We start from the raw sequence: 20,788 nt of genomic DNA, 5'->3' as shown, positions 1-20,788 counted from the left end.
AGGATAATGGCAATTTGTTAAAAAATATTAAGAAAGGTCAACAGAAAGTGGTTTTTTATAAGAGAAAAAAAAAAGTTGGGAAAATTATTGATCAGGCATTCGAAATTAAGCGAAAGTTATTTATTTTGATAATCAATAGAATTAGGAAGCTAAACAAGGCAATTTATGATTTCAAAACAAATAGTAGATGGAAGAGAACAGTTAATCGTAGTAATTTTTGTGAAGTTTTTTCAGGAGAATGGATGCATAGTTCAAGTTGTGAGGCATTTTTTAATGAGGAGAGTTATTTCCAGGATAATGATTTGGTGCATGCAGTTGACACCAGTGGTCGAGCTTATGAGGTGAAAGATGGTTGTCCAGTTGAAAAAGAAAAACTTGTGACAACAGAGGCAGAAGAGATGTTAGGTAATGAGGTTTTAGGAAGACGTCCTAAGGAACCTGTGTACACCTGGAAGTGTAGTAGTATTTGCAGTGTGCGACAGGATTCCATCAATTTGCTTTGTGATTTTGTACGGACATTTAATAAGAAAAGTTTGAAGCAGAAAATGAAGTTGTTGCAAGAATTAGATCCTTGCAGAGTGAGAGAAGTGACAGGTTTGCATGGTCATTCACTGGCTTGTCTTTCCAGGAGAGTATGCCAGAGTGTTTTTCATCATTTCAGGATGCTAGCAGTGCATCATAATAAAGTGAGGAAATTAGTTAGAATGTTGTATTATGCTAAGAGTCCAGCAGTTATGCTTAAACAATTATGCGCTGCTCTTTTGCACGGTTCTGAAATAGATGTGAAGAATATGTGTGAAGAAATTGAGTTTTGTTACTTTGGAAGTAAAGAGGAGAATGTTGAAATTGACCCACAAGAAGAGGGTAATGTGGAAGATAGTGTACAGGTTTCCAGTACAGATAATTTTCAGAAGGAAATTGCCAAGTTTCAGGTGAAATCAAGTGAGAGGCCTAATTTCACTTGTGTGTGTTGTCGATGCACTTATTATAAGAATCAGACTAAGTTAGTGGATTTATATGCAAAAAGTGAAAGGGAAAATAATAGTGAATGGAAGGATTTTGCAACATACTTGATGGTAGAAAATTGTTTTGATTTGGGATTGGATCAACGTGTGTGTACTTATTGTTGTAATAAATTAAATCAAAACCAGATGCCTGCTAGAGCGGTTCATAATAATCTGGAATTGGTTGAGATTCCTTCTGAATTGAAGGATTTAAATACTTATGAATCTATTTTGATTCAAAGTATCCATCCCTTTCAGGCTATTGTAAGAATGGAGCCAAAGACAGGGAAATTGCCTCCATCAGATTTACAGAGAGGATTAAAGGGAAGAGTTGTTTATTTGCCTCTAGATTTGAAGAAAAACATTAACACAATTGGAGTAGAAAAAGTGGAAGAGGAACCTCTGGTTATCTTAGTTAATGGGGTTCCGACAAAGAATAAGAAAATATGGCAAGATTTAGTGGATGTTAGGAAAGTCAAAAAGGCAACATTGTATTTGAAAAAAATAATAAGTACTATAAGAATGTATATGTTGCAGAAGAGGAAGTAAGTGAGGAAGAGGATAGCGATTTGTGTGCTGGTCAAATTGAGAAAGTAGAACCCTCTAAAAGTGAAGAAATATATGAACATTATAGTGTTCATCCTTTGCATTCCAAGGAAGTCATGGGGAATGCTATTGAGTTGTTTCAAATGAAACAAGCCAAAGGGAGTCCCATTAGTGTTTGGGAGGAAAGTTTGGAAGCTCGGTGTTTCCCACAGCTATTTCCAACAGGTCAAGGAGGAAGATATGATGAGCGACCTCATCAAATTCCTGCTTCTGAATACCGGACTTTACGATTGTATGCAGAAGATGCTAGGTTTCGACAATGCATTCCCTATTTGTTTCATCTCCTGTTTGAAAGCGATCTGTCTGGACTGTCATATGCAGTGAACCACATCTTGAAAAGTGGTATACAGATGCAAAACATCACGGCAAGTGACTTTATGGATTAAGTCAATGTCCAAGACAGTATTTTGGATTGTCACCTGATTAATCTCATGGCGTGTCAGCGTGGTACTAATGAGTACTGGTACCGTCGTCATGGTGATTTAAAATGTATGCTGAGGAACTTAGGAACTCCCACATGGTTCCTCACTCTGAGCTGTGCCGAGTATGGCTGGGAAGACTTACTTGAATTTCTACGAGAGGCAAATGGAAACATTGAAAACATCGAATTCAAGACACCCGGCGAACTGTGCTCTTTGGATCCAGTGAATGTATGCAGGTACTTCAATCATAGACTTGAAGCTATGATGTCTTTCATCATGAATAAGAATAATCCACCTCTTGGAGAGGTGTTGGATTTCTTCTGGAGAAAGGAGTACCAAGCAAGAGGTGCTCCTCATATACATATGCTGCTGTGGATCAAGGATGCACCTACATTTGGAACAGATCCAGAAGACTTAGTGATGAGTTTCATACAACAGTATTCTACGTGTGCTGTTCCAAACGCAAAGGAGAAGAAAAGCCTAAGAGAACAAGTTCTACGTTTCCAAAGCCATCGTTGTGGAAAGTACTGTCGTCGTAAATTCAGAAACAAGGACAAGTTCTACACCAAATGTCGTTTCGGCTTTCCACGACCGGTGATTTCTAAAGGAAGAGTAAACAGTTTGATGTCTTCGCTGCGACCTAATGTGATGAAGAAATCACCTAAAAACACATACAATTTGAAAAGGAACGAAGACTCCAAGTACATCAACGACTACAACCCAGTGATTTTGTCCATGTGGAATGCTAACATGGATATACAGTTTGTGGCTGATAACTGTATGGCTGTGGCTCGGTATGTGACATCTTACATCACTAAAAAATAAAAGACAGAATTGAAGGATATGTGGGAGGACATTTCCCATGAAAAGAGCCTCAGTAAGAAGTTGTACAGTTTCAGTCTGAAGATGTTGTCGCATCGAGAAATCGGAGCTTACGAATGTTCTGACCGGTTGTCTTCAGCAAGTCTCTATGCCAAATCTAGGAGTATCGTTTGGGCGAGTCTTGGTCTTGCTGCAACGCGTAATCGAGTTCTGAAACCTGTGCGGGAAATTGAGTATTTGGCGGAAAAGGAGCCAAACAGTACCGATATTTTGAAGACCAACATGTTGGATACATATTATCCAAATCGAAGCAGTCACCTCGAGAATGTTTGTCTGTATGAGGTTCTACAAAATTACATATTCAAGAGGAACATCAAAGAAGATATTGATAAAGGAGTGTATGCTGTAATTGGAAGTGAGGGATGTCTGGTCAAGCAAAGAAAATGCCACTTGGTAAACCATTGAAAATTGAGTGGCGAATCTCCTGAAAAAAAGGAGTTTTTCTATTTAGCACTTTTGCAACTTTTTAAGCATTGGCGTGCAGTAGAGGAACTGCTTGGAGATTTCCTCTGTTACGAAGACTCTTTCACTGCCGCCAAGGAGACCATAGAATGTCCTGCTTTTCCCAAATATCTTGAAATGTTGAATGCGGAAATCGAGCAGGAAGCAACGATTGCAGCCGAGATTGCCAGAGACAGTTCTCAGGACAGTCAGAGTTCTGTTTCATTGAGTCAGGATCCACTAGGAGGACCTGTTATCGAAAATGAAGCTGCCACTGCCATGAATGAAGTGGAAAGAGCCATGGCACATGCTCAGGAGGATGTGGTTAACTGAGAAGACTTGGAAAGACAACTCAACGTTGAGCAGAGGAAAATATATGACGAAATTACCAAGCAAATTGATCATGGATTAAGTCATGAGAAGAAAGAGTGCTCATGTACGTCGTTGAAGCCTGTCCGACTGTACGTGAGTGGAGAAGCGGGAACTGGAAAAAGTTTCCTCATTAAAGCAATTTCATGTTATTTGCAGGAAAGGACTGAGTCATCGCTGTCTTATGTTGTCACCGCTCCAACTGGACTGGCAGCACATAACATTAAAGGTATTACTTTGCATCGTCTATTGATGCTGCCAGTGGAGCATGATAACAAATTACAATACCACAAGTTATCTGGAGATGCTTGTTGTGAAGTTTCAAGAGTCTTGAGGAAAATGAAACTTCTTATCATTGACGAAGTAAGCATGGTTTCTAATGTCATGCTTGCCTTTGTGCATTTGAGAATGCAAGAAGTTCTTAAAACAGAGTATGATGTGTTATTTGGTGGCAAACACATCATTGTTTTCGGAGATCTTCTGCAGCTGACACCAGTGAAAGGACAACCTGTGTTCAAAATGCTCACGCATGAAGATACCAGGAAGTGCCTAGGGAGCATTGGCAACGTCAATATATGGTTAAACTTCAATTATGCTGAACTGCATGAAAATATGCGTCAGGCAAAGGATGAAGATTACAAGAATATTCTACAAGATGTTAGAATTGGAAAAGTGACCGAGCATGGGAAAGAAGCTTTACATGCACGATTACTGTCAAATTTATATCCAGAACAAGACGTTGTGCCTGAGAATATTTTTCAGAAAATTACTGAGAAGAAATCTGGAATATGTTTGATGCCAACTCTTGCAGAATGTGCCATCTTCAATAACAAAATGTTGCATTTAGAAAACCAAGAGATTGTGAAACTGGAAGCTATTGACAGAGTAGAGCATATGGGATCAACAATTATTTTGTCTGAGAATTTGAAAACAAAATTGGATTCATTAGAGAAGACTATATCTAAAACTGCAGGTTTTGAAAAGACTCTGAATGTGTGCTTAAACTGCCGTATAATTTTAAGAAGGAATTTACATGTTGAAAGAGGTCTGGTAAATGGATCAATGGGTAATGTTGTTGATTTTGTGAAATACAGAAATAGAGATGGAATTGAATTTTTAAAAATTAAATTTGATGGCATTGAGGAAGTACAGCTAATTGGTCGTTGCTCTGCTAGGTTTTTGCTTGTAAAAGACTTATATGTTCGCCGTAAGCAGTTTCCTGTTTGCTTGGCATATGCGGTGACAATCCATAAATCGCAAGGTGTAAGTGTAGACAGTGCATTGGTGAATATTGGCAGTTCTGTGTTCAAGGAGGGTATGGCATATGTGGCATTGTCACGAGTTAGAACTTTATCAGGATTGTACTTGATTGAGTGTGATGTCACAAACATTTGTGCGGATCTAGATTGTGTTAAGGAATACAATAGGTTAAGAAGAGAGTATGCGCCACATTTGCCTCAATATCCTTTGTTTGAGAAACGTGTGGTAGGCCGGAAACGAAGAAATGTGACCAATAGTAGGGAGGTTGTAGCAAAAAGATGAAAAGTCGATGAACCTGAAATTATAAGCAGAAAGAAAAAGGATTCTGTTTAAGATGTTGTTGGTTTTCAATTTGAAAACAGTTCTGGTGTCAACTGCTATGCTAATGTAGTGGTTAATGTTTTGTTTTCTCTAGAAAATGTAAAAGAAGAGATTGTGGTCAATTCTGATCAAAGATTTTGCAGTTTGTTAAATTCTGTGTTAGAGAAATGTAGCACTGATAGAACAAAAATAGAAAGTGTGTCTGAAATTCGAAATCTGTTAGACAGATGTTCAGGTCAAACACAATTCTCTCAAAATATTCAGCAAGATTGTCAGGAGTTTTTAATGTATATGCTTGATGTATTGCATGCTGAAGGTGTAGATGTAGATCACCTGTTTGGGCTTTCTTATCAATGGCAGCATGACTGCGAGAACTGTAGGGTATCAAGTACTACTAGTGTAGACTCAGAAAGATTTATATATTTAACTTTGCCAGACAGTAAATCAGTGTCCTTTAATAAGCTAGTAAAAGCAGCTAATCACAACATGGAGTGTAGCCAATGTAAGTCTGAAATGTTGTCAACATTGTTTATACGAACATATGGCCAGTATGTCATTTTAATGTTCCAACGATGTAGGCCTGATGGAACAAAATTGACAACTTTAATAAAAAATGTTGTGGCTTCACAGTTGTCAATATCAGGAAGGACTTTTATAACTGCAGCAATTATATATCATGACGGTCCTTCAATAACATCAGGACATTACACAGCTTATTTAAAGTCTAGAAATGGCTGGTCATTCTGCAATGATTCTGTTTTAACTTTAAAAAAAAAATTGCCTTTTGACCTTAAAAATTCTTACCTGGTGTTTTTAAAACCAAAATTTTAGGGAAGGAATCTCAGGATTTGCTCTGAGGAATTTCAAGAGGTTCTAATGGCTCCTACACGATTTGGCCTTGAGGATAAGTGTAGTACAGAGTTAAAAGTAATTTTTGAGTTTTAAATAGTTCCTGGAAAAAAAGAAGATTTTCTTACAGAAAGTGGTGGGCAGAGATTAGTTGAAGGACAACAGAGTATTTCCCAAAGCAAACGGTGTTCTTACCATAACACTTGACGTCATGGAAAAATAACTGCACTTTGTATGAGTTCAGAAAAACTGTTTCTTTTTATAAGCTAATTCAAGCAGCCAATCAAAACATGGAGTAGAGGGAATGTAAGTCTGCAATGCTGTCTAGAATATTGGTCCAAACTTTTGATTATAATGTCATTTTAAAAATCCAACTATATAAACCTGATGAAAGTAAGTCTTCAACTTTAATTACAAATGTTGTGGCTACACAGTCGTTGATTTTAGGAAGAACATTTGTAACTGCAGCTATTATATGGCATGATGGTCATTTGACAAGATCCGCTTATTACATACTTTATTGAAAATGTAAAAAAATTTGCTGTTTCGGAAATTATTCCCATTTGACTACGATACAATGTTGCCTTTTTATTTAAAAATATTCTTACTTTCTGTTTTCAGAAAAGAGAATTTAGGGTAGGTAACTGGCGTATAATCATTCTAGGGGTTGATATAATTTTATCTACGGTTTTATATTGCTTTGTGATTAAAAGTGATGTAGAGAATTAAATAATTGTAGTAGTCATAGAGGTAGTGTACGTCTGCTTCATAGTAAGCAGTATCAGTGTCATAGGAAATGTAGAACATGAGTGAGCAAGAAGGGTAAGATATTACTAGTCCAGGATTGTGAAAGTGATCTTGAACGTTTTCTTTCTGAAAGTTGCGGAAATACAAAATGACGGGATTTGCTTACAAGAATTCCAAGAGTTATAAATGGCTCTTACATGATTTGGCCTTGTGGAAACATGTGGTAGAGAGCGAGAAGTCATTTATTGTATGTAACATATTTTTCAAAACGATGGCGGTTTTCTTTCAGAAAGTGGCGGGCTGAAAATAAAAACAGCACAACCGAGTGTAAGCTGTTCATAGGACATCCTTCGACGTCATGGAAAGTAAGTTACTTTTGAGGAGTTCTGATTTCTGATTGGTTATGTTATATGGGTTTTTTAAACACAATCATTTTGATTGTGGTTTTTTCCCCCGCTGTTATATGATGAATACCTTCAAGTCACTGTTTTTAGTGAAATTTGATAAATTCTGAGAACAGCAAAAATAAACCATTTAACATGTATAATTAATTCTGTACTTTTTGTACTTATGATCTACATTTAGAAATGTGTAGTAGACATGGAGAAGCTGAGGCTTCTGTAAGTGTCAAAGTTGTTGCATACAGTGCTCACATTCTACATAGTCTTTCATATGATAGACTACATTTCCACAATGAGATACCTAAGCTAAGGAAACACAGGTGATGTGATTGTGGAATGAGCAAAAAAAAATTGCACGTTTTTCAATTATATTACCTGTGTTTCCTAACATTACACATCACATTGTGTAGATGAGGTTTAGGCCTGTTCCAGGAGACAGAGGAGGTCTGACATTTGTTCAAGAGTGCAGTGGACATGACTCACTTCGTTATTAGGCCTGCACATGTATTATCTCCTCTATACTCTTCAACAAGCCTAAATTTCATCTGCAACCCTGAGTAGGCCTCACCTGAAACCAACGTCTGGATAGGACACACCTTATTGGCATCCTGAAACAATCATTTAAAATGTTAGGAACAGTTTTATGATGATTGTGCACCTCTTTTGCGCTGCCATTGCGTCACTTTTGTGAGACAACAGCAGTGCAAAAGATGCACCATGTTCCAAGATAGGCCTCACTTCATCTGCATCAAGATACTGTTAGTTTAAAATGTATATCTTTAGGACTGTATAGGGGGCCTGGAGAAGCAGAAGCTTCTGTAAGTGTCAAAGTTGTTGAAAAACTGTTTGTCCTTCAATCTTTTCCCTTGTCTTTTCTAATTTTTAAATACATGTTTTAATATTTTTCAAATGTTTGTTCTCTCTTTCACAGATTGAAAGTATAAAAATAACAAGTGACTAAGTTAACGACAATTATAAGGTAACTGTTTTGTACTCTTTTCGTTACATTTCTATCACATTTAACTACTATTAGTTCCACTGCTTCATTTCTTTAACCATCACTTTCCTGCCTTTGCTACTTCCCTCATTCCTTTCTCTATTACTTACTTACTCTACTACTTCCACTCCTTTTCTCAGTCCCTCTCTTCTCATAGTTCCTCACTCTTGTTCACTCACTCCGTCTCTATTACTCTTAGTGTCTCTGACTGATCACTCTTTCACTACTTGTTCATTATGCTTTCTCTGTGTAGTTGAAGAACAATAAGGGGCATATTATGAACACAGCCAATAAAATTATTGCTGTTTTTATCGGCAGAAAACTGCTGCAAAAGCGGTTTTAGCGGCAGTTTTCTGCCGCAAAAGCGGCTTTAGCGACACATTTCTGCCGATAAAAGCTTCAAAACTTTTATTGCCTATGTTGATAATATGCCCCTATGTTATTTAGATTTCTTTGCTGTTTCAATTATTCTTTTTCTGTTACTTCTTCTTTTCTGCTTTCTGTTTTTTCTCTCTGTTATTCCACATGTTTTAATCTTATTTTGAACATTCACTCACATTCTCTAAGAAACTCTTCTTTGTTATTCTTCTACTCTCCTTTTTTTCTTTCACTTCCTTATCTATTTTGTTTTTCACAATTATATCCTCTTCCATCTTTTCTTCGGTAAATAAATCTATTAAACAGTATCTCTTGTTTAGTCCCTATAGCTGTCTTTCTTTTAACATTACTCTCTGTTTACTTCCGTTATACTTACTCTTCTTTTTAAAAAAAAAAAATTTTGGGGGTTCGCTCCCGGTTCGCGTACCGGGGAGCGAACCGGGAAGCGAACCAAAAGAAATAGATGTTGGCAGATTGCTAAATATTCTACCAATTTTTTTATAAAGGGGAGGTAGTTTTTTTATTGTTTTTGTTGTTTTATATTTTTTTTATTATTTTTCTGAATTTTTTTTTACTTTTTTTGCATTTTTTGAACGGTTTTATATTTTTTTGGGTTTTTTTGGGGGGGGAAACGAAAACGATTCATTGTAAAGGGCTCAGCAGGAGCAACAAAAAAAAAGATTTTTTTCTCTGGGGCGTTTTGGACAATCATGATTGTTGATAGCTCTGTTGATCAGAGTGATGCTACTTTCTCTGTAGCAAATTAATTGGTTACAACGCACGCACACTTGTTTCACTTCCCCGAACCTCATCTGTATATTTGGGACCGTCTCCCTCGCCTCTGGTCCCGTCACTTCCTGTACAACTGATCTTCTGGCCATAGAAGGGGGATTATCTTGCTGGTCACGTAACTGTGCAGCACTGTAGTTGATAGGATGCCACCTCTCCATATGGCGATGCATAGTATAATTCCCGTAACTGTACTTCTTATCTGTCCCTCTGGACAAATCCTTCTTACAGATCAGGCAAGTTACGTACCGTGCATTGACTTTTTTTTGGCCCCGAGGATATTTAAAAAATTGCCAAATAAAGTTTTCTTTCAGATGAGACCTCCTGGGCTCCTCAGGCAAAAAATGCCTCTCTTCCTGCTGTTCCTCTTCTTCTTCTTCTTCCTCCTCTTGCTGAATGATAACTTCAGCAGGTGGTCCTCTCTTCCTTGAAGGTGTTGGAGGTGGTGGGGGTGCACCAGCCGAAGCTACTAATGAAGCCATTGCTCAGTGATCACAAAGGGTCTTCCTCTCACAAAGATGAAAGTCAGAGTGAGGAAAGAAGGAGGGGTTTTCATCATATGGGAAAAACAATACTTCTAAACCAATGAAAAGTGTTACTTTTAGGTCACATGACCTAGTCTTACATCATTAGGAAACCAAAAGTGAAATGAACCAATGAAAAGTGTTATTAACAAGTCACATGACCTATTGTGTTTACGTTACGCGCTTTGCACCGCGTCCCGGATCGCTTCCGGGAAGCTGCGCTTCGCGCCTCGTTCGCGTACCGGTTCACTTCCGGGTACGCTAATGCGGCGCGTCATATGACGTTTCACGCGACAACGCGATACGTCACGCTGACGCGACGCGTCACGATGTTGTTTTCTAACGCGGCAGTTGCGCAAACGGAACGTTTACCGGTTCGCGGACCGGGTCACAGCACCATTTTGAGCTAACGGGAAGCGACCCGGTTCGCGGACCGGGAGCGAAACAAAAAAAAATAATAAAAAAAATTATTAATGAACATATAAAATATATTTTTTGATTTAAAGAAGAATACATTTTACAGCTATAGATATTAGCTTTTAAAAAACCAATGAAATTCACTGAAAAAACCATAGGTTATAGACCCTATATAGTTAGGAATTAGCATTTACAAAACCTTGAAAATTCACTGAAAAAACCATAGGTTATAGACCATATATAGTTAGGAATTAGCATTTACAAAACCTTATTTTACTCACACAAAACCATTGAAATTCCATATATAGTTAGTTGTACTAACTATATATCGCGCACCCGCAATCCACTGCTGATCATGTCACATATTACATCATTCATGACATGGTCAGTGACATCACTGATGACATCACTGATGACATCTCAAATGACATCACTGATGACATCACTGATGACATCTCAAATCAACACATCAACGAGCCAATGGGAGACCTCTAACCAGCATGAAAAAAACTCCAGCGATATTGTGAACTTTCTAAGCACTACACTGGCACAGAGGAAGGCATCCACCGAAATGCATCTGCCAGTTGCTGTAATCAGAGGACCCTTTTCCTATGTGCTTGCTGGTGGTAAATAAAGCCTCGCCCTGAACAAACTCGTGCTGTGTCAGACCCGGTCTGTGACCCAGGGAACGGGAGTGGTGGTTCATGTTTGACAGAGGCCGGCTCTGTATTCTGGCATGCCTCTCGTTTAGGCGTACCGGGGTCATACCGGCAAATGGTGGTGAAAATGCATGGACTGCACAACGTGGTGCCCCCCGGCTGTGAGCAATTGCGGTATTGGGGAGACAGAAGCAGATTGCTGCTGTTCGAGTTTGGCTACATTGAGGCAAACCACCGGTGAACCTGCGTTCTGCCAGTGCATTATCGGAAGCACGAGCTAGTCACAGGACAAAGCTTGCGAGTTGCGCCATCAGGACTTCTAACAGCAGGATTGTTTGCACATTTTTAATATCGGAGAACATTAAGAGAGAGGGAAGTACTTACTTACAGAACTTTCCATAGGGACCTTTAGCCAGGGCTACAGCCCGAACGGCCGAACAGAATTACACCAAATTTGGCAGAGAAGAAGAGTTCGGTTCACAGATTGTGCTTTTTGTTAAATGGTGTATATCTGTTCAGTAGTTTCTGAGAAAATTACAAGTAAAATCATAGCGATATCTAGAGACAGAGTTCTACACGCGGACGGAGATCCGTTCAAGTACGAGCGCGAGCTGCATGCTGATTGGCTGTCAACTGTCTGTCAACACAGGAAGTGTTGGCGGCCATCTTGTGCCTCGGTAGAACCGAGTCACAAGAAAACAGTAAAATAAAGTTGAGAAATAAGGAAAGGCAGGGTAGAAACATTCTGACCCTGTAGGCTTGCTCAGGGGGTGGTACATGGATCTTTAGGCTACATTTTTTTTTTTTAAATAAAAAAATCGCGGGGTACTCGTGTGGTACTTGTACGCAGTAGAAAAGGTGAAAAAAAACGAGAAGTCCGTTTTATTCATTAGGTCCCGGGGGATAAATTACGGGGACAATTTTTCCATAATGGGGGGTTTGTAAGGTGCCCCGAGCACTGGGGAACGCTACTCCTTTGATTTTATTTTGAAGTATGCGGGGGGGGGTTACGGTCCTCCTCCCCGCAATCTCCTAGAGCGGCACCCCTAGTGGCTTTTAAAATATATATATGTTTTGAGCTCTCCCTCCCTCTCTCCCCGTACACGTCGCGGGGAACGCCCCCTTTCTGGGGCAGTAATATGTAAAATGACCTTCCAGCTCTGGGTACCTGCACTGTCTGTTTTTTTTTATGAATGTTGGGAGGGCGTCGCGGGGCCCCCTTAGTGGAACCATTGATGGTCCTGGGGAGCACCATTTCCCAGGGCCGGCTCTTGCAGTGTGTCGGGGTGCGTACTCCCGGGACACTGCTGTTTGCTATGGTAGGGGGTACCGTCGCCGCGACGCCGGTCCCAGTTTACCATAGCAAACCGTTTTTTTCTATTTAAAAGAGAAAGCAAGTTAATCTGCTCTCTCTTTGAAGTTGGAAAGCAGATTGGTAGGGCGCGGGGAGCCGTCTGCGATCATGGGGGCATTGGGCCTAAATAAAAAAACAAGGTTCTTTTTGAGAACCAGGGGGCATATTATCAAGGACCGGTGATAAAATTATCGCCGTTTTATCGGCATGAAACTGCCGATAAAACGGCGATAATGGGCTTGATAATACGCCCTTGTTAATTCCCATAGAAGCCGATGTTCTGGTGTTAACATGGGCTTCTATGGGAAATAACGGGGAACATCCTTTACAACGCAACCGCTACAACGCGGTTGCGTTACGATGCAGCTTTAACAACAAAAGTCGTTACAACGACTTCCGCTGGAGGGCGCTCTAGGATAGGGGATAGTTTAGTTTACTATCCAACACCTTCCCTACTATCCACGGGGACTGGTGTTGGAATAGTAAATTAAACTATTCACTATCAGCGCCCCCCAACGCAAGTCGTTGTAACGACTTGCGTTGTTAAAACTGCATCGTAAAGGGATGCGTTGTAACGGTACGCGTCGTACCGTCATACATCCGGAAATAACAAAGCTGTATTATCAAGCCCATTATCGCCGTTTTATTGGCAGTTTCATGCCGATAAAACGGCGATAATTGTATCACCGGTCCTTGATATTATGCCCCTAAGTTTACTGGTTAAAAAACAGATCTATATTTCTATGATAGTATGTAAAACTTTCCGTTTGTTTTTTTATCCAGCAGTTGTACCCTGTACGCATGCGCAGCCTCGTTTCCAAACCCACATTTTTATCTTTTTCTTCAAGTTCAACAAGCAAACCTTTCTTTATTTCAGGTATTAAATTTGCCGCTTTTTTTTCCCGGGTCGTGTGTGTCATCCGCTGCTGTACTTTTGTATTGTATTATTAATCATCTATATTTATTTGAAACGTAGTGCCGAGGCGCCAAACATTGATTACGTACTCCGTCCACCGTAATTTTAGTAGTATTTCACCATTATTTTTATTATATCTGTTACTTTCATTTTACCGTCCTCCTATTTTCTCTGTGATCGATGAGATTTCCTGCCACAGACACCACGGTATTTGTCCTTGGCCTCAGATGTTATCAGACTTGGTCACACGTATACCTACGAACTAAATTGAAGCATGTAAGCCACAGCCATTAGAACGCGTGTTCATCAATAGAAAGACATTATTATGATTATGCCTTTATCATGCGTGGTAAAGGTACACTAGTTGTAAAAGCATGCGTGGTAAAGGCATGCGTGCTAATGGCTTCGTGATGACGATCACGCATGGTTATGACTGCGTTGTAATGGCTGTTTCCTCCCAATGGACAGTGCAGTAATTGGGTCTGGGCGTCGTGGACTCCAGGGCAGTAGGCGGAGGGCAACGCCGCCCCTCATACAATATAGAAATTTTTGTGGGGTCATTGTTTCCGTGGTTTGAGGGGCGTCATTGAGGCGCACAAATTTAATTTTGTAGGGGGTAGGTTTGCACGGGAAAATGTTGCATGAGGTTTGTAAATGTGGTACACATTGTTAAGTATTATTTTGATTTATTTTCTAAATTGTAGTCTATCCAGAGGCAATACAACTCAGTACTTTTCAGTCCTAGTCTTGAACATCTTACTATAGTATTTCAACATTACTTTTATTGTGGACCGTCATACCCCCCCACATAATAAACGAAGTATGTCGTTTTTTTAATTAACTTTTATTAAAACAATAACTGTAAACAAAACTTAATTATAACTATATTAGAAACAACTAGAAAAATAACTTTTAAAGAAAACAATATTATAAACAAAATGAGAAATGGAGTCCAAAAGATGTCCGATTGGTAATCTGCAAAACAAAAAAGAAAATTAGAGTTTAGAATTATGTAGATGTGAGTAAATGAGCTGAAGCATTACAAGTCAAGGTAACTACGGGTTTACGTGTGCAGTGTGCCTGGTACAATTCACTTCTAATTGGAATAACTTTGGCGCCGGTGGACGAATCTTCGCGAATTTCTCCAAGAAAATGGCCTGCTCGGTTTCGGTCCTTCCCTTAAAGATCGGGGGTGATTCGTCAAGTGGGGGCCGAGAAAAAAAGGGGGTCCCAAAACGTGTTTTCCCCATGCAATTTTCCATAGGGACTTTTAGCCAGGGCTACAGCCCGAACGGCCGAACAGAATTACACCAAATTTGGCAGAGAAGTAGAGTTTGGTTCGCAGATTGTGCTTTTTGTTAAATGGTGTTTATCCGTTCAGTAGTTTCTGAGAAAATTACAAGTAAAATCATAGCGATATCTAGAGACAGAGTTCTACACGCGGACGGAGATCCGTTCAAGTACGAGCGCGAGCTGCATGCTGATTGGCTGTCAACTGTCTGTCAACACTCAAAACCAGAAAGTGTTGGCGGCCATCTTGTACCTCGGTAGAACAAATTCACAAGAAAACAGTAAAACAAAGTTGAGAAATAAGGAAAGGGGGCAGGGTAGAAACATTCTGACCCTCTAGGCTTGCTCAGGGGTCTTACATGGATGTTTAGGCTCTATTTTCTTTTAAAAAAGGAAAAAAAAAATTGTGGCGTACGCGTACCGAAATCCGTACAATTACGAGCTGCATGCTGATTGGCTGTCAACACTCCAAACCAGGAAGTGTTGGCAGCCATCTTGTTTGTGGCGAGAACCGAATCACAAGAAAACAGTAAAATAAAGTTGAGAAATAAGGAAAGGGGGCAGGGTAGAAACATTCTGACCCTATAGGCTTGCTCAGGGGGTGGTACCTGGATCTTTAGCCTCAAATATATATTTTTTTTAATACAAAATCGCGGAGTACTCGTGTGGTACTCGTACGCGGTGGAAAAGGTGAAAAAAAACTAGAAGTCCGTTTTATTCATTATGTCCCGGGGATAAATTACGGGGACAATTTTTTTCCATAATGGGGGGCTTCTAAGGTGCCCCGAGCACTGGGGAACGCTACTCCTTTGGTTTTATTTTGAAGTATGCGGGGGGGGATTACGGTCCTCCTCCCCGCAGTCTCGGAGAGCGGCACCCCTAGGGGCTTTTAAATAATATATATGTTTTGAGCTCTACCTCCCTCTCTCCTCGTACACGTCATGGGGAACGCCCCCTTTCTGGGGCAGTAATATGTGAAATGACCTTCCAGCTCTGGGTACCTGCACTGTCTGGTTTTTTTTATGAATGTTTGGAGGGTGTCGCGGGGCCCCCTTAGTGGAACCATTGATGGTCCTGGGGAGCACCATTTCCCAGGGCCGGCTCTTGCAGTGTGTCGCGGTGCGTACACCCGGGACACTGCTGTTTGCTATGGTAGCGGTACAAAAGGGGGTGGTGATGGACGGAGCATCTGAACCAATCAAACACTCACACCCAGTCAAAAGATCTGGGTTTGATCCATCACCGTTCTTTAGCCCACTCTGCCACCCCAGTTCAGACATGGCCATATGCAAATCAGTCTGACCCTGTGCCTCATGGGAACAGTCCAGCCCGAACTGCCAAGCCATGCCTTCCCTGGACCGGAAACAAGCTTCCGAGGACCAGTTTCTGGCATTTCAGCCGTTTTCAGCCCGGCTTGCTTGAATCCAGTGGCAAAGTGAGCAAGGGACTCACATCTGAGCATACCCTGCCACACTTTTGGCGGCCAAAGCGGTACAAAAGAGGGTGGGGATGGACGGAGCATCTGAACCAATCAAACACTCACACCCAGTCAAAAGATTTGGGTTTGATCCATCACCGTTCTTTAGCCCACTCTGCCACCCCAGTTCAGACATGGCCATATGCAAATCAGTCCGACCCTGTGCCTCATGGGAACAGTCAAGCCCGAACTGCCAAGCCATGCCTTCCCTGGACCAGAAACAAGCTTCCGAGGACCGGTTTCTGGCATTCCAGCCTTCTTTAGCCCGACTTGCTTGAATCCAGTGGCAAAGTGAGCAAGGGACTCACGTCTGAGCATACCCTGCCACACTTATGGCGGCCAAAGAGGTACAAAAGGGAGTGGTGATGGACGGAGCATCTGAACCAATCAAACACTCACACCCAGTCAAAAAACCTGGGTTAGATCCATCACCGTTCTTTAGCCCACTCTGCCACCCCAGTTCAGACATGGCCATATGCAAATTGGTCTGAACCTGTGCCTCATGGGAACAGTCCAGCCCGAACTGCCAAGCCATGCCTTCCCTGGAAAGGAAACAAGCTTCAGAGAACCGGTTTCTGGCATTCCAGCGGTCTTCAGCCCGGTTTGCTTGAATCCAGTGACAAAGTGAGCAAGGGACTCACGTCTGAGCATACCCTGCCACACTTATGGCGGCCAAAGCGGTACAAAAGGGGGTGGTGATGGACGGAGCATCTGAACCAATCAAACACTCACACCCAGTCAAAAGATCTGGGTTTGATCCATCACTGTTCTTTAGCCCAATCTGCCACCCCAGTTCAGACATGGCCATATGCAAATCAGTCTGACCCTGTGCCTCATGGGAACAGTCCAGCCCGCACTGCCAAGCCATGCCTTCCCTGGACCGGAAACAAGCTTCCGAGGACCGGTTTCTGGCATTCCAGCCGTCTTCAGCCCGGCTTGCTTGAATCCAGCGGCAAAGTGAGCAAGGGACTCACATCTGAGCATACCCTGCCACACTTATGGCGGACAAAGTGGTACAAAAGGGGGTGGTGATGGACGGAGCATCTGAACCAATCGAACACTCACACCCAGTCAAAAGATCTGGGTTTGATCCATCACCGTTATTTAGCCCACTCTGCCACCCCAGTTCAGACATGGCCATATGCAAATCAGTCTGACCCTGTGCCTCATGGGAACAGTCCAGCCCGAACTGCCAAGCCATGCCTTCCCTGGACCAGAAACAAGCTTCCGAGGACCGGTTTCTGGCATTCCAGCCGTCTACAGCCCGGCTTGCTTGAATCCAGTGGGAAAGTGAGCAAGGGACTCACGTCTGAGCAAACTCTGCTCAGACGTGAGTCCCGTGCTCTCCATGCCACTGGAATCAAGCCATCCAGGCTGAAGAGGGCTGAAAGCCCGAAACCGGTCCTTGGATGCTTGTTTCCAGTCCAGGGAGGACCTGGCTTAGCAGTTTAGGCTGGACTGTTCCCATGGGGCACAGGGTCAAGACTGATTTGCATATGGCTGGGTTCAAACTGGAAAGGCATGGTGAGCAAAAAAACGATGGATTTAGGCCCAGATCTCTGTACTGGGGTGAATGTATGACATTGTTCTGCATTCTGTCCATCACCTGTTGTTTTGAATTTGTCACCCCGAGTGCGACGGGAATGCTCAGACGTGAGTCCCGTGCTCTCCATGCCACTGGAATCAAGCTATCCTGGCTGAAGGGGGCTGAAAGCCTGAAACCGGTCCTTGGATGCTTGTTTCCAGTCCAGGGAGGACCTGGCTTAGCAGTTCAGGCTGGACTGTTCCCATGGGGCACAGGGTCAAGACTGATTTGCATATGGCTGGGTTCAAACTGGAAAGGCATGGTGAGCGAAAAAACCATGGATTTAGGCCAGATCTCTGTACTGGGGTGAATGTATGACATTGTTCTGCATTCTGTACATCACCTGTTGTTTTGCGTTTGCTATGGTAGGGCGGTACCGTCGCCGTGACGCCGGTCCCAGTTTACCATAGCAAACCGTTTTTTCTATTTGAAAGAGAAAGAAAGTTAATCTGCTCTCTCTTTGAAGTAAGAAAGCAGATTGGTAGGGCACGGGGAGCCGTCTGCGATCGTGGGGGCATTGGGGCTAAAAGAAAAAAAAACTGATTTCTTTTTGAGAACCAGGGGGCATATGAACTTGAAGAAAAAGATAATAACGTGGGTTTGGAAACGAGGCTGCGCATGCGTACAGAGTACAACTGCTGGATAAAAAAACAAACGGAAAGTTTTACATACTATCCTAGAAATATAGCTCTTTTTTTAACCAGTAAACTTAGGGGCATAATATCAAGGACCGGTGACAAAATTATCGCCGTTTTATAGGCATGAAACTGCCGATAAAACAGCGATAATGGGCTTGATAATACGTCCTTGTTAATTCCCATAGAAGCCGATGTTCTGGTGTTAACATGGGCTTCTATGGGAAATAACGGGGAACATCCTTTACAACGCAACCGCTACAACGCGGTTGTGTTACGACGCAGCTTTAACAACGAAAGTCGTAACAACGACTTTCGCTGGAGGGTGCTCTAGGATAGGGGATAGTTTAATTTACTATCCAACACCTTCCCTACTATCCACGGGGACTGGTGTTGGAATAGTAAATTAAATTATTCACTATCAGGGCCACCCCAAACCAAGTCGTTGTAACGACTTGCGTTGTTAAAACTGCGTCGTAAAGGGACGCGTTGTAATGGTACGCGTCGTACCGTCATACATCCGGAAATAACAAGGCTGTATTATCAAGCCCATTATCGCCGTTTTATTGGCAGTTTCATGCCGATAAAACAGCGATAATTGTATCACCGGTCGTGGATATTATGCCCTAAGTTCACTGGTTAAAAAAAAGCTATATTTCTAGGATAGTATGTAAAACTTTCCGTTTGGTATTTTATCCAGCAGTTGTACTCTGTACGCTCAGTAAAAGCATGCGTGGTAAAGGCATGCGTGCTAATGGCTTCGTGATGACGATCACGCGTGGTTATGACTGCGTTGTAATGGCTGTTTCCTCCCAATGGACAGTGCAGCAATTGGGTCTGGGCGTAGTGGACTTCAGGGCAGTAGGCGGAGGGCAACGCAGCCCCTCATACAATATAGAAATTTTTGTGGGGTCATTGTTTCCGTGATTTGAGGGGCGTCATTGAGGCGCACACATTTAATTTTGTAGGGGGTAGGTTTGCACGGGAAAATGTTGCATGAGGTTTGTAAATGTGGTACACATTGTTAAGTATTATTTTGATTTATTTTCTAAATTGTAGTCTGTCCAGAGGCAATATAACTCAGTACTTTTCAATCCTAGTCTTGAACATCTTACTATAGTATTTCAACATTATTTTGTATGTAGTTTTTTTAATTAACTTTTATTAAAACAATAACTGTAAACAAAACTTAATTATAACTATATTAGAAACAACTAGAAAAATAACTTTAAAAAAAACTATATTATAAACAAAATGAGAAATGTCCAAAAGATGTCCGATTAGTAATCTGCAAAACAAAAAAGAAAATTAGAGTTTAGAATTATGTAGATGTGAGTAAATTAGCTGAAGCATTACAAGTCAAGGTAACTCTACGGTTTTACGTGTGCAGTGTGCCTGGTACAATTCACTTCTGTTATAATACCGCGTGTAAGTGGTGTCTATCTGGAAGTGCCTACTGAGTTAGTGACAGAAAAGTGGCACAACGGGATTGTAAAGTTGCAGACTTATTTCTAATGCATTGCAATGAAGGCTTTGTAGATCTAGGCGTCTGTGCTTACCGTTGTATAAACACTGCGGCCAAACACTTCAGACAGTTGAATTCACAACTTGAGTTGGGCTGTTCTTCTACATGTGCAAGTAGACAGCAGTGTCTATAAGTTTAAGACAGTGGAATTCACAACTTCTTTTTAACAATTTTTCTACACGTCCAAGCAGACAGCAGTGTCTATAAGTTTAAGAGAGAAAGAGAAATGATGTCACAGAGAGTGAGAGAGAGTAAGAGAGAGAAAAGAACATTAAAACTGTCTCTCAGAGTCTGGAGTTGAGATTTTTTCTTGAAAAGTCAGACGTAGATTTACAAGCTCTTTGCGTTACTTTCCCCATGTTAAAAGTGACACAAAAGTGGCGTAATAAGCTTGTAGAACTGTTTGTCAGACTGTTGTAACCTATCTGTTGTGACTGCTCGGAGGAAATTATTGATTGAACACAGAGAAGCTGCTGCACACTACGCATTCTTTCCTTTCAGAAATAAAGGTAACACTACGGTTTTACGTGTGCAGTGTGCCTGGTACATTTCACTTGTTATAGTGGCGCGTTCAAGTGGTGTCTATATGGAAGTGCCAACTGCGTTACTGACGCAAAAGTGGCGCAACGTGATTGTAAAGATGCGGACTTATTTCTAATGGTTTGCAATGAAGGCTTTGTAGATCTAAGCCTCTGTGCTTACCGTTGTATAAACACTGCGGAAAAACGGTTCGGCCAGTTGAATTCACAACTTGAGTTGGGCTGTTCTTCTACATGTGCAAGTAGACAGCAGTGTCTATAAGTTTAAGAGAGGTAGAGAAATTATGTCACAGACAGTGAGAGAGAGAAAGAGAAAAGAACATTAAAACAGTCTCGCAGAGTCTGGAGTTGAGATTTTTTCTTGAAAAGTGAGAGGTAGACTTACAAGCTCCTTGTGTCAC

The sequence above is a fragment of the Lissotriton helveticus genome, chromosome 6 (genome assembly GCF_964261635.1).
Source record: "Lissotriton helveticus chromosome 6, aLisHel1.1, whole genome shotgun sequence".
NCBI classification, from domain to species: domain Eukaryota; kingdom Metazoa; phylum Chordata; class Amphibia; order Caudata; family Salamandridae; genus Lissotriton; species Lissotriton helveticus.
Note: the sequence above shows the minus strand (reverse complement) of the source record.